Source organism: Cynocephalus volans, chromosome 8 (assembly GCF_027409185.1).
Source record: "Cynocephalus volans isolate mCynVol1 chromosome 8, mCynVol1.pri, whole genome shotgun sequence".
Lineage (NCBI taxonomy): Eukaryota > Metazoa > Chordata > Mammalia > Dermoptera > Cynocephalidae > Cynocephalus > Cynocephalus volans.
Window position 1 is genome coordinate 34034535 of NC_084467.1, and position 14359 is coordinate 34048893.

At 44.7% G+C, this 14359-nt stretch overlaps 1 protein-coding gene across 3 annotated transcripts in view; it reads right to left on the minus strand.

The window, feature by feature from the left end:
• The window catches only part of HIVEP3 (HIVEP zinc finger 3), a 467815-nt gene extending 459429 nt beyond the window's left edge, over nucleotides 1-8386 (minus strand). For all 3 annotated transcript variants that reach the window (XM_063104292.1, XM_063104293.1, XM_063104291.1), the window contains exon 1: nucleotides 8269-8386. The gene's annotated coding sequence lies outside the window, so the exon portion shown is untranslated. The remainder of the gene's footprint in view (nucleotides 1-8268) is intronic.
• Between the last annotated feature and the right edge of the window lie 5973 nt (nucleotides 8387-14359).

Sequence of the window (14359 nt, forward strand, 5' to 3'; positions counted from 1 at the left end):
TTTTTTCCACCAGCTGTATATCCAGTTCCCACAATTGTTGCAAGCAAAGAATATAGCTTTTTCATATCAGGGTGTACATTTTACCTTAAAGAATATGACTTTTCTGGTACTTTCTAAGATCTACTACCACCATGCTCTCTCACCATCTCTGTGCTGCTTCTCTTCATTTCCTCATACATGACTTCCACCTGATCACATCTACTTGGGACAGTTGTTACACATATTTTGAAGCCTATGGATTAAATTTCTCTCCTAATTTTGCTGTAAATAGAGTTTACAAGGTTTTTGTTTATTTTTTTTTTTCATCTTCCTTGTTGCTTTCAAACGTTTTCTAGGAAGAGAAGTAGAAATGCCAACTAATGCAGCAATGTTTATATTCAAAGGTTCCAATCATCTTGACTCCTTTCATTCTCTCACATCCAATACCTAATACATCAACAAGTCCTGTCAACTCTGTCTTCAAAATTTGTTCAGAACTTGTCCACTTCTTGACATCTCTACATCTATCCTAGTCTAAGTCACCATTGTATTTTATCTGAACTATTTAATCTGATTATAGTCTTCCAGTTGGTCTTCCTGCATTCACGTTAGCTGCTTTACAGTCTATTCAACATACAACATTTACATTTTTTAAGACATAAACCAGATCATGTCACCTGTACTCAAAATCTTCTAATAGCCTCTCATCTCACTCAGAATAAAATCAAAAGTCCTTAATATAACTGTGGGGCCTTGCATACCCTCCACTTCCTCCTCTCCGATTATTTGTTGCATTCCAGTCACAATATCCTCCTGCTTTTCTTCATATAGGTCAGACACACATCTACCTCAGGGCCTTTGCACTTGCTGAACCCTTTGTAGAGAATGTTCCACCTCATGAGGTTCCCTCATGGCTCACTTCTTCTCACTTCGCTTATGTCTCTGCTGAAATATCACTTTATCAAGAGGCCTTCCTTGAACAACCTTTCTAACATGACATCACTACCCCATGTACCCACTCTCTGTCTCCTTACCCACCTTTATTTTTCTTCTTGGTACTTCTTACCACCCTATATATTTTAAATTATTTGATTTTTTGTTTGGAGTTGTCTTTTTTCCTCTACCAAAATATATGCTCTAGAAGAACAGAAACTTTGTTTTTGTTCACTAATGTATCACAGGCATCTAGAACAATGCCTAGCATTATTGTAAGCACTCAATAAATATCACTGAATGAATGCTGTGGATACAGAGGAACCCAAGTGCAGGAAGTACAGTAGAAGTAGAGACCAGACATTTGCTCTCTCACCTACTTGTGTCCCATATCTTTGCTCACTAATCCACCTTTCCAATGTCACCATTTTCAGCCTGAATCTACAAATCCTTCCTGCCTGAGACTCCTCAGCTCACTGATCTGTTGTCCAAATCCTGAATCGATTGGTCTGCCTTGATCCAGTAACTCATCCAGAGTCCAATTAGCCATTCCTGGCGTTGGGGGGAGGAGAATGTGGGTATGTCTTTTCACATGCCAAGTACAGTAACTGTCTACAGGCTCTCTACAAAGGGGAAAAAAATACTGGGAGTCTTCAATTCAAATATAAAACAAGCCTCCTCTGATACATCCCTGACATTGGCAAAGAGAATCTACATAATTTCTATTAGGGTGCCTCTAACTCAAATGCCTTCAGAATCCTGGCAGATAATGTAAATGAGCAAAGAGGGCAGTGTGGGGAAAATGACAAGATAGGGAGTCCATGCTACATCCTAAGGGGCAGCCAATAGAACTAATTATTGCCAAGGAGTAGTGTAGGCCCAGTATTGCCAGATCTTCTGATGGTTCAACAGAGGCCAGAAATCTACATTTAGTGTGAAATCTCCCACTTTTTACATGATAACACTAACCCAATTTTCAAAAAAGAAAATACTATACAGACCAAATAAAACACATCTGCTGACCAAATTTGGCTCAGGGATTTGTGCAACTTCTGTTTTATAAAGTAAGCTCAAAAATAGGACACAGGTAATTTATCACACTGAAAAGCAATGTTTCTCAAGGGGTTTAATGTGTAGATTTCATTAGCTAGAGTAACCAGAATTCTCAGTCCCCTTTCACAGCACTTGCCCCCCTCTTCTCTACCAATCCTGGTACAAACTCCCACCAGCTTTCAACCACAAGAGACAAAAAGGCTTATGGAAAGCACTTGGGCTTTGGAATCAAGCACATCTGGGTTAAAACACGGTGATACCTCCAACTATTCCCTAACCTCTCTAAACCTCAGTTTTCTCATCTGAAAAATCGGAATACTAATTCCTATCTAGAATGGTTCTTAGGAATACAGTTTGGGCCTGGCACATAACAGAGGCACGTAGTAGATAATAAATATTATTAACAGACTAGGAACTGCCCTCCCCAAAGAAAGGCATGATGCTTGAAAATCTACAGTTGTGATACAGAATATGCATAATAAGCTAATGCCACCTACTCCTATTTGTGGACTAAAGAGAGAGTAAAAATGCATTTAATAAGTAGAAAATGGATGGCAAACACAGCTCTGCAGGGGCCCAGGTCTTTACACCAATGTAGTTGCTTGTGAACCTAGTCCAGAATGTCTAAGTTTGTAGAAACCAGCACTAATTAAAATTCACCGACATCAATTATCTGATTATTTAAGAACTCTCTCAACTCTTGAAGCCATTTTTTTATATGGATATTACCACACAACACTGAATCAAATAAAGGCATGCCAATTCTCCAATGGCCTAAAAAAAATTAGTCCTGTAGCTCAGGGAGACACACTGGGAAAAGAAAGCCCTGTTTGCAAAGGGTAAACCGCAACGCTGTCTCCATCTGGTGCAGACGGCCAGTGGATGGAATGGGACAGTCCTCCATCCACTGACAAAGGCAGGAAAGTAACTATGGAAAAAGGGAATCCTACAACTTGCCAGTCTCTCCCACCCGACCCTGCCCTGTGCTTTTGGGGAAGGAGTCACTCCATGAAGAGCCATCAGGTCTAAGACACAGGCTACAAGGAACACTTAGCTTTATACCACACAGCGTACACCTAGAGAGTCATGAAACAGGAAAGGCCCCATCCCAGATTTGCCTGGGCCTCTTCCTACTTCTCAGGCCCTCACGGCTCTTAAACACATGTGTCTGTCATCAGTTTTCTTCTGGAGGGGACCCAAGCACCAGAAAATCACTTCATAGCAAAGTCTCTCCTAGTAGGCAGGTGATCAGCAATTATTTATGCTATTTTCTAGATTTAAGAAAAAGGGTAAGGGGATGCCTAAGATGGAGTATAGATCACTATTGGCCAGGAGTTGGCAAGCTGAAGATGGGCATTGGGTAAATAGGGGTTCAGTATACGGTTTTCTCAATTTTTGCATATGTTTAAAATTTTTGACAATAAAAAAGTTTTTAAAGGGAGGTCGGAGGAGAACACAGATATAACTTGGAAAAAAAAAAAAAACCAGTGTTCTCCACTCTCCACTTTGTATCTGAACACAGAAAAATCTGGGAAGTGCTCAGACTCTCAAGTCAACAGCCTGGAGGGCTCACGCGCTTGCTCCCAGAGCAGTGATTGTATCTTCTAATCACTATACTCAATGCCCTCAACAAAATAACCTTTGAAAAATCCCCTAAAACTTTTCAAAATTATTCTGGCAGGACCCAGCTCTCCTTCTTGGCCTACAAACCCTTCTGCCTCCACAAATTACCCCACAGTTTCTTCCCATTACAAGGGCCTTGACTTCCTGTACCAGACTGTATCGAGCAATCCAGTTATTCAAATAGTTCCTGGGTGGCAGGCAAATGCCTGTGTTCCAGCAGCTTGTTTAGGTGGTTCTCTCTCTTGGATGCCAGATGTGAGGGTACTGCTATCACTTTGAAGGGGTCAAGGAACACTTTATATTTTCCTCTTCCCTTTAACCTCAATTTGCTCCTAATAAGAAGTTTTTGTTTTTTTTTTTTTAATCTCCTAAAAAGGAGTTTTCCAAATTCAACACTTAACATTCTGGGCTAAATAATTCTTTGTTGTGGGAGGCTGTCCTGTGCATTGTAGGATGTTCAGGAGCATCCCTAGTCTCTACCCACTAGATGCCAGTAGCACATACCCCTCCCAGTTGTGACAACCAAAAATGTCCCCAGGCATTGCCAAATGTTCCTTGGGAGGCAAAATCACCCTTGGTTGAGAACCGCTGGTCTAAAGTTACTGAAAAACCAAGACCAATATTGTCCTAGCAAAAAAATGACTATACAGTTTATTTCCATACACAGACTATTAGGCAACATATTCAACTTATAAATTTGTAAATATGAGTATTTAATAAATGTTGCATACTAAGCCAGACACACATAAAGTAACGAGAAAAAAATGAATTTATAACATTCATAACTATATTTTCACTGTCTCTGTGGTTTCTTGTGTAAATCTTATTTGTTTCCTCCAAATTATCCTATTTTCCAATCAATGTGGTATTCAAAACATTTTGCCCCAAACCCTCTTTGAGCACCACATGATATGGGTTTAAATTGGAAAGAAAAACTTCCAATGATTTTCTCATCACTGCCCATAATGTGAGCTGGCTCTGCAGCACATATGTAACAGGTGTCACTGGAGAACAGAATCTCCCAAAAGAACATTTCCCAACAAAATCAGAAAACATCATTGCCAATATGTCCTCCTAGCCCAACTCCACGCAGTCATGCCAGGCCCTTTCTCTACGTAGCCATGTGAAGGCAGAATCCCTTCACACACAAAAGGCTCCATTACTAAAGCTTCTCCTTGAAATTCTGCCTTGAAGACTTGAAGTCGGAAAGATGCTCCAGGGCAGGCTCCAGCTCACCACCACCTCCTTCACCTGTGAGGTGGAAGAACTCCAGATTCCCAATTTGACCAAGAAATGCAACAGAAAGTTAAATGAGCCAGTGTCAGGGGCTGCAACATCCCCCAGGGGAAATACTGTTATTTTTCTTCTTCATTAGGCAGAGGGAGTTTCCCACTCTATTTAAATGGTCCAATCTCTTCTTGAGAAGAAAGTTTTCTGGTCTGCAGAGGCTTTACCTTAGCCTCAGTCTATGATGAGTACACAGCTTTGGGGGACTCACATACAAAACTGTCTCTCCTCCCCACCCTCATGGACTCTCCCCTCACCTCACGGCCTCATGGATCTCCCAAGCCTCAGCCCTCTCACGGCCCCCAGGAGATGTTGACTTGATCCTCCTCTCTGATGCTTGTGGCCAAACAGTTTCTGTCTCCTGGGGTCTATTCTATCCTGGACCATCCTATGCCACTGTTGGTCTCAGCCTGAATCGCCTCCTCCTAGATTCTAGCCACAGCCTCCTAACTGGTCTCCCTGGTTTAGCATTTCCCCTCTAATCCAGGTTTCACACTTAGACCAGATCTTCTCTGGTGCACTGATTTGTGAAGCACACCAAATGTCTGAATCTGGAGGTGTCCAAGCAGGAGCAGCAGGAGCACTGAGCAGCACAGGTACCCGCACACCTGAGTTGGGGATTTATCCACTGGATAGATGTTGGAGGGAGAAAGGGGAGGAAGATGTTAAACTAAATGACTTTTAAAGTTTCCTTTCAAGCCTGACTGTCCATGTTAATGGGAACTCCTTGATCTGCCATCATCTGACTCAAAGCCTCCTGCAAAGTGATGCCAAAGGGTCCACCACAATACTCCTCCCACGGTCCTGCACATGGTTACCCCACTTCCATAGGATGACATTTTTCTGGTTGTCTTTTATTTTTTTAATTACAAAAGTAACAATGCTTGATGCAACAAAATAAAACAATGCTGAACTATTTAAGGTAAAGTCTCTCAACCATTGCAATCCCATGGGTAGCCACTGGCAGTAATAGAGTGTAAGCCCTCCTAGTCCTTTTCCATGACACACACATCCACGCTCCATTAATTTGACACTTGATCTTACTATACTGTGCCTTAGGGAGAAGGACATTTAATTCTTATATGCATTGACTTATCTCTCCAGCTCCCCAGGGTGGTAAGGATAGTTAGTTCATCTGCTTCAACTGTTGTTATTCCACAAATGAGGAAATGAAAGGTACACAGATCATACTTCTTGCTCAGAATCACCGATTGGCTGGTGGCAGTTAAGACTAGAACAAGAACTCCCAATCCAGTGTTTGTTATCACACTGTAGAGCACTTTTCACCTCCCCACAGTGCATAATGTAACGTTGCACAGACAGAAGGTAGAAATACCTTTTGAAAGAATAATCTGCAGAGGCAGGATAGTGCTGTGGTTAAGGACTTGGACTCTGTACTCAGACTGCCTAGGTTAGAATCTGGCTGTCATTTACCCAACTGTGTGACCTCAGTCAAGCACTGGGCCTCAATTTCACCATCTGAAACATGGGGTGGTAGTAGTCCCTTCCTTACAGAGCTGCTGTTCTGAGACTTAGATAACTCAATATCTGTAAAGCACTCACAACAGTTTCTGGTACATAAGCTAACAAAATATGCTATCATTATCATTATCATGGCTCTAATATAACCCCCAAAATACAATAAATACCTCCCTTTTTAAAATGTAGGCTGGCAAATCAAAACTAAATCTTGTTAGCTCTGAGCTTTATCTAAAAAGAAATCAGCATGTGGGAAAAACTCATACAATATTAGTCTAAAAAATATTTAAGTGGCACAGTGACCGAAACCATTACTATGGAAGGCGGGGGGGAATGACCTCATAAAGACCTCTTAGATGAAAAGCATTGTAACACCTACTGCACCAAAGAATAATAATAAAAATAAATAAATAAGTAAATAAATAAATAAATAAAAACCTTAACAGCCTCTAGCAGTAATTATCTAAGTGGGCTGCAAATCTGTTAGAGAATTGTTTTTTCCATGATCATATTTCTAGTAAATTGCTGCTTCTATACCAAAAGTACCGGTGTTGCAGAACTGGCATACTAACAGAAAGATTACTATAGAAACACTATTAAAATGAATCAGACATTATTAAAGATTCAACACTACAACAGCGCCTGATTCCAAGAAATTTCAAGCTGTATTGCTTAATGGGCAGATAAAAGTGCTAATTAAGCCCACTCTTAGAAGATGTCCCTAGCCAGGACTGTAAACCACAGGTAGCAAGAGGTCTTCAGACTAAATGAGGAACCAGTAATGCCAACCCAGTTGGATACCGTCCTACTGGGATGATGGGGAGAAAAGAGGAAGAATCAAGGTTTTCTGAAGAGAAGTGGTAACCTGGTAATGCAGACAAGTATCCAAATCTATTTGAATCTCAGGTTTTTTCTTAACTGATTCATGAGCAACACTTAAATGAAGAAAATGAAGAAAACCAAATAACCCGCCCTAGACTGGAGACCCTCAATAAACAGCACAATCAGGGAGACGCAAAGAAAGCCTTGCAATCGTTACCAAAGCCTTCCCAAGCAACCAGAAGACATTGAGTAGCTCTCCCCACAGCACCCTGGCCAAAAGCTCTCAGTGGTTCCTAAAGAGTTGCTAGACTAAAGGCATTGCCCATGACTTTCAGGATCTATTTTGCTTTCCCACTTTGTTAATTAAATAATCATAGATGGCAAAGCACCTCACAAATATAAAGCGTCAGGAAAATGTAAAGTAAATTAGCCTACCTGGTCTAAATGTCAACGCTAAATTAAGAAAGGGGGGAAGAGCGAGAGACTGGGCTGTACCCAGATTGCTGCAATCCAGGGCTCGCTTACGTAGAAGCGGAGAGACCCGTGTGCCCTGCAGCAGCCTCCTGCCCCAGGGCAGGGCTCTCGGCGGGACTTCTGGAAGGGAAACCTGGACCAGGGCCACCCCAGGGCAAAGGGAACGCTGCTCGCGAGGCTCATCCTGGCTGCTCAGCCTCCGTCTCCCCGCATCTCTCGGATGTCAACAAACCCGGACCACAAAGTGAAACTTTCCCGGTCCCCGCGGTCGCTCTAGGTCTCTGCCCTCCGCCTGGAACCGCGTCGCGGAGACAGGTGTGGGGCAGGGGCTCGGGAGGGGCCCCCCCCACCGTCCCAGCGATTGTGTAATCGGCCGGGGAAGGGGGTTCAGGACCAGCTCCCCATGCCGGGGATGCGGAGGCCGGCCCCGGGATCCTTGCATCAGGCGCGGCGCCAGTAGGAGTGGGGGGGATGGGTAGGACTGTCGTCCCGCCCCTCGGGACCGCCCCCAGGCGGCAAGGGGAGCCGCGGCGCTGACACAGCCCGGAGGGGGCGCCCGCGCGGCTGACCGATCCTGAGGAGGGTGCGCGATGGCTCGACAGCCGCGGCCGGCCTTACCTGCGCGCCGGGCCGGGACAGAGGGAAGAGGCTCGGGATGTCAGGGCGGCGGGTGGCGGGCGGCAGCTCTGGCAGCCACCCGGGCCACGGCGTGCAAGGAGCCGCGGCGGCGGCGGCGGCGGCGGCGGCGGCGGCGGCGGGCGCGGGACTGACAGCCCCAGGCCCCGCCTCCAGGACCCGGGCCCCGCCCCCTCCACGGCCGCGCGGCTTGTCCCGCCTCCTCCGCCCACCGCCGGGGTCAAGCTCGGTCCACCAGCATGGAGGGCGGGGGAGCTCGCTTCCGATTGGCTCAGGAGATGCCCGCCCCGCCCACTCCCCGCCCACTCCTTGGCTGGCAGGGCAGCGCGTGCGCAGTGGCTGCGGAGAGCAGCGGTTACGCCGAGCGCAGGCGTTCTTGGTAATCGACCGCCAGTACCTGGGCATCGCTCCTGACCTGGGGTGGCGGGGAGCCCTGGGTGACCTGAGGAACAAGGAGTCAGATTCAGATTCCACGGCGAATTGTCCTTATTCACCTGTGAACGATCTCCGGGAGAAAACCAAACCCGAACAGGCCAGGCTCTAACCAGAAGAGAGAGACTCCCGCAGCTATGAATTACACCAGAAAACGAGCCAGCCGGCCGGGACCCAGCTCCGACCGGTCTGGGGGTGATTTACTCACGCGCTGCCTTCGCTCCGTGGTCTGCAAATGTGAAGTGTGTGCAGAGGGTCTAGTGGATGTGAAGCGAGATTAGCGGCGTCAGGGTCTGTGCCAATCCGAGAGAGAGATGCGGAAGAAGTGGCCCTCCCCTCCCCATCCCCTCTGGCTCTGCCCTGGCTCCCTACCCTCAGCCTGTAAACAAGAGCAAGTCTCTCCCAACAAAAATCCATCTAGACCCAGCAATTCCATTTCTAGCTATATACACTAGAGAACTGGAAATATGTCCACATCAAAACTTGTACACAAATGTTCATAGCAACATATTCACAAGATCAAAAAGTAGAAATAACTGGAATGTCCATCGATTGCCAATGGAGAGACAAATTATGGCTTATCCATACAACAGAATAATATTCAGCCATTAAAAAGAATGAAGTTCTGATACATGCTACAACATGGATGTTCCTTGAAAACATGACGCTGAATGAAATAAGCCATCAGAAAAGACTGTATAGTGTATGATTCCATTTATATGAAACGTCCAGAATAAGCTAATCCATAGACGCAGAAAATAGATCAGTGTCTGCCAGGGACTGGGAGGAGGGGCAAGTGGGGAGTGACTACTTAATGAGTATGGAGTTTCCTTTTTGGAGAGATGAAAATGTTCTGGAATTAGATAGTGGTGATGTTTGTACAACTTTATGAATAAACTAAAAACCACGGAATTGCACATTTTAAAAGACTGAATTTTATGGTATGTGAATGAAAACTTAAACAAAAAATTTAACAAAAACAATCTAATTCCCTTGACACTGTACTCTCTCCAACTACCATGCACTTAACCAGCCCTTTTCATCCAAGGCTCTTGCAAGGATGACCCACACGTTTTTACCCCCACTTCCTCATCTCTCATGTATACATTAGCTCCCTAGCATGTGGTTCCTGCCTGCACCAGAACTCAAATCCACCTTCTCCTCAAAACTCTATTCTCTGGCTTTCTATGATCCTAAACATTCCTGGTTCTCCTCCTCTCCATTCTTTCTGTCTTTTGACCTTCTCTTCTTGCCAAGCATACTTTAAATTTTGGTGTTTTCTGTGGCTCCTTTCAGAACCTTTCCTAGACTAATTGTCCCTGCCCATGAGTTCAATTACTGTGCTTCAAATTCTAACATCCACCGGATGTCCCAAAGGTTTCTCAAACTCTGTGTGCCCTAATTGCCCTAATTGCAATTTGTTTTCCCCTTCCCCCTCCTCTATCGTGCACAGATATCTTTCCACACCTAGGACCTGGGAATCATCCTTAATTCTGTCCTCTTCCTTATTCTAGAGTCAGTCACCAACTTTTATCTCATAAATGTTCTTAAATCCCACAGCTCTCTCTTTATACTACCACAGCACTATAGTCCATACCCCCATCACTTTTTACCTTCTAATTCCCTTTACCTAGCCTCCAGCTGTTGAAGTAGACACCCATTGCTTTAACTAGCATACCTGGCATCCCTCTTTCTTATGGTTAACAACAGCCTTATTTTGCTTTAGAAACCCACCGTCCCCCATCAGATCTAGGCTTTTGGGATGCTGCCAATCAAGATGCCAACTTTACCTGGCCTGGGCTGGGTAAGTCCCCAAGCTGGAGCAATATGACATCTTTCATCTGGAATTTGAATCATAGGTAGAGCAAAATAAAGATGAGAGCTGGTGGACCTGATACTTCCTGACTGAGGAGACTGCCAGTCGATTCCTGCTATTTCTGTCCTGAGAGCTCCTCTCAGAACCTGGGTTCTTCAGACTTTCCTTCAGTTTTCTGAATGATCCCATATCTCTCCAATGCTTTCCTTTGTTGGAACTTAATTAGAATTCTCTGCAATGATTGAATCTGATACAAAAATGTGTCTAAGACACAAACCATATCTTTCTCTTACTTAAAATTCTGCAGAGGCATTCCACCACCTTTAGGTCAGGCTCTAAGCTCCATAACACAAGCCCCAAGACCCTCCGTGACCCAGCTCCTGCCTGCCTCCTTTTTCTCCCTCCTCCCTGCCTTGCCATTACATTTCTGCCCTTGTGAGTTGTTTGAGGTTTCATGTAAACTAGTTACTATGAGGTTTCATGCCTCAGTACTCACGAGTCTGCACTGTAGAACCCCTGCCCGCTCCCACCCAGCCAACTTCAGAAAGCCTTCCCTGGCTCTTCCCTGCTCCCAACATTCTACCTTCCTCTGTGTTCTCAAAGCACCTTGTTCTTCCACTTATTCTTCCACTCACTGTAGCGGTATATTTCTTATCCACTTAATTATCTACCTCTCCCAGTAACTTGGAGCTCCTCCAGAGCTGTACCCTTCTTTTCGGTATCCCCCATGCTTAGCACAGTGCCTGGCACATGGCAGGTGCTCAGAACCCCTTCTTTCTTCTTCTGTACCTCAGTAATTCCTGAGTAAGAGAAAGGGATCTCAGTAAGGGACATTAACAGGCTTTTTGCCCAGAGCAACGAAATGTGAAAATCCAGGCTTGAGGTATCTCATATAGGTTGTGCAAAAACTTTATTCCCGTTCTGAAAGACATTTCAGAACACTGCCAACACCTCAATAAGACTGAAGAACACGTTTATATGATAGCTCTCATTCTCTAAAATCTACTCAGTTTCTCCTGAAAGCCTTCATGCTTTCTCGAGAGATGCAAAATTAAGTAACTCAATTATCTTCTTTACTGTGACTAAATGCCAAGGTGTGTTTTTGTGCATATTTTTAATCATAGCCTAAGAACGAACAGAACATAAGCAAATCCTCAGTTTTATTTGGATGTCTATTGTGAAACATGTGCCCGAAGTGGAATTATATAACCATCCATAGGCAAACGCCAAGTAAGGAGAGCTGGTTCCAGTTCCTGCTCAGCCATGACCCGCTGCTTGACCTTGGGTAAGTCATCGTCCCTGGACACCTGCTGACAGCCTTCCCAGTGTCCATTTCTCTTTTCTCCCACCATCAGAACCCCAACATTTACTTGAGAAACCACTTTTGCTTCATTCCAACCCATGTGCTCATGCTGTTATTCACTCTAGGAGTTGGGCCTGCATGGCTTACAGCCATTGTTCTATTCCATCCCCCTGGCTACAGAAGTTAGTTCAAAGGCAGGCATGAAACCCAGGCAGGGCAAGGAGATTTAAGGCGACACTTGCAAGGGCTTCTGACAAAGAAAAAATTCTTCCACCTGCTGTGGCTTCTGTCAGATATAAGGTCTGTAATTAATGCAGCCACATGTGACCACAAGGACAGAGACTAGATTGCCAGGCAGTGGAGTAATACTGAGGAAGGCAAAATGGGAAAACAAGGAAAATCTAGAGGTTTGGTTACATTGTGGTCAAGCCACACCTGAAGCTAATTTACCTCTGTACTCTTCAGTTATATGAACCAATAAATTCCCTTCATTGTTAGAGTTCAGTTTTCTGTCTATAACATAAATGATCCTAACAGTAATGCTTTCTCTGGGCCTCCATTTTCTCATAAAAAAATAAATGGATAACTTCTAAGGATTCTGTCCGTTCTCACACCCTGTGAGTCTCTGAAGGGTAAATACACTCATAAAAATGTAAATGCATTGTCTTTTACTGGCAAGCACTAAGGAAAAAGTAAGGCTGTCTAGTTTAACCGAGAAAAGGTAGCTGGGCATAAAAATGCAAACAGAAATCCCTAATCTTCGGCTGTGCTATGAATCACCCTGATCTCCCCCTCCCTCCTGTACTTCAGCAGCTTGTTCCTTCACTCAGCAGAGCTGGGGTTTGGGGACAGTAGTCTGGGAAGGGGGCATATAAGGTGGCCCTGCTTTAGAAGACTTTGAATTCAATAACAGGTCCCATTCTTACTAGTGCCCTCTGGCTTTGGAACCCTGGTTCAGATTCTGACCTCTTTTACACAAACTCTTTGACCTGGGTCTGCCCTGAGCACTCCCCTCTGCCTTCTCTCTTTCCCCAGATCTGACCTCTGAGTCACATATTTAACTTGCCAGCATCCCCTCATGTCTGTATTCCCAGCACTAACCACCTTCAATCAGTTGGAAGTAGTGATATATTAGCCAGGCAACTTCAGAGCACGGATTAGTTTATCTGTAGCAACAGGGCATAAAAGAAGGAGACCCAAGATGATTATTTTGTGGAGTAGAGTCTCTTAATAAAAGGTATTAGGCACCTTAGAAGCCTGAAGGTTTGGGCAAATGGTTTGATTGATATACTGCGCTTGCAATTTTATGTGAAAGGTTTCACATACCTGGCTTCCTGGATACATAACTCTTTTAAAATAATGCATTTGGACATGCAATTGTCATCAACATCCTAATCTGAAAAAGCATTATCTGGGTCCCTCACAGGTATTGCATTGAGACACTGGGGCCATACCTGAAGGCACTGTGAACCTTAGGAAGAAGTGATGTAGATAAAATCCTAGTTGCTTTCCTGGAAACAGAAATCAAGAGCAAGCTGCGAGTTAAGTTTGTTTTCTGTCTGGCTTTACAAGATTCATGGGAAAAGACAGATCTTCAGTACAGTTTTGACTGATTCATTCAATATTTTATGACCAGATGATCTTTGTGTACAGAAGATGACTAAGACAATGTTCCTATTCTTCAGGAGCTCAGGAGTTGTAGGAGGAAATGGGCAGTACATCAGTCAGGTCCCAGCAGGAAACAGGGCTTACCCCATACAACTCTAATGAAGAGACTTCAATGAAGCGATTACGTACAGAGGTGTGGGCAGGGGTAGTGAGGCATCCAGATACCAACCACAGCAGAAAACCATTACCACCCCAAGGATGAAGAGACACACGGAGGGAACAAGGGCACGGGAACCATGGAGGAGGGGCTCCCTGCCGGGACTGTAGTCCGGCAGAGAGATTCTCTGCTAGAGGGGTGGCTGCAGGGCAGTGGGTGGAAAGTACCTTCACCTCTCCTGCCTCTCACTCTGCAGTCCCCTACAAGTGCCTACCACTGGCTGACCTGGACAGAAAACCCACTAGCAAGGAAGTCCAAGTGATGCAGTCTGTAGGGATCAGCCTCCCAGGGAAAGAAATAAGGCAGAGAAGGGTGGAGAATGAATATGGCAGCATAAAGAAAGAATAACCAATCCAGTCCACCACACTTGTCATCCAGCTTCCATTTTTGCCCCTCATTTAAATGATGGAAACCTAGTCCCAAGCACAGGGAGACACAAGTGTCATCAGCCACTGTGTTATTACTGATGATGTCCTTTCAATTGTACTCCCACCTGGATCCTAAATTTTGAAGTTGGCTTCCACCAATATTCTTCATTTAAAGTAGAGAAAGGAGAAGGGGGACAAAGAACCAATTAGTGTAAAATAAGTGCAGATGCCATAGTCTCTTCTTCTATAACCCATCACGTCACAAGGCCAGAGGTAATACCCATGGCTTCCTTCATTCATCACCCATTCTATGCTCACCCTACCCTCTA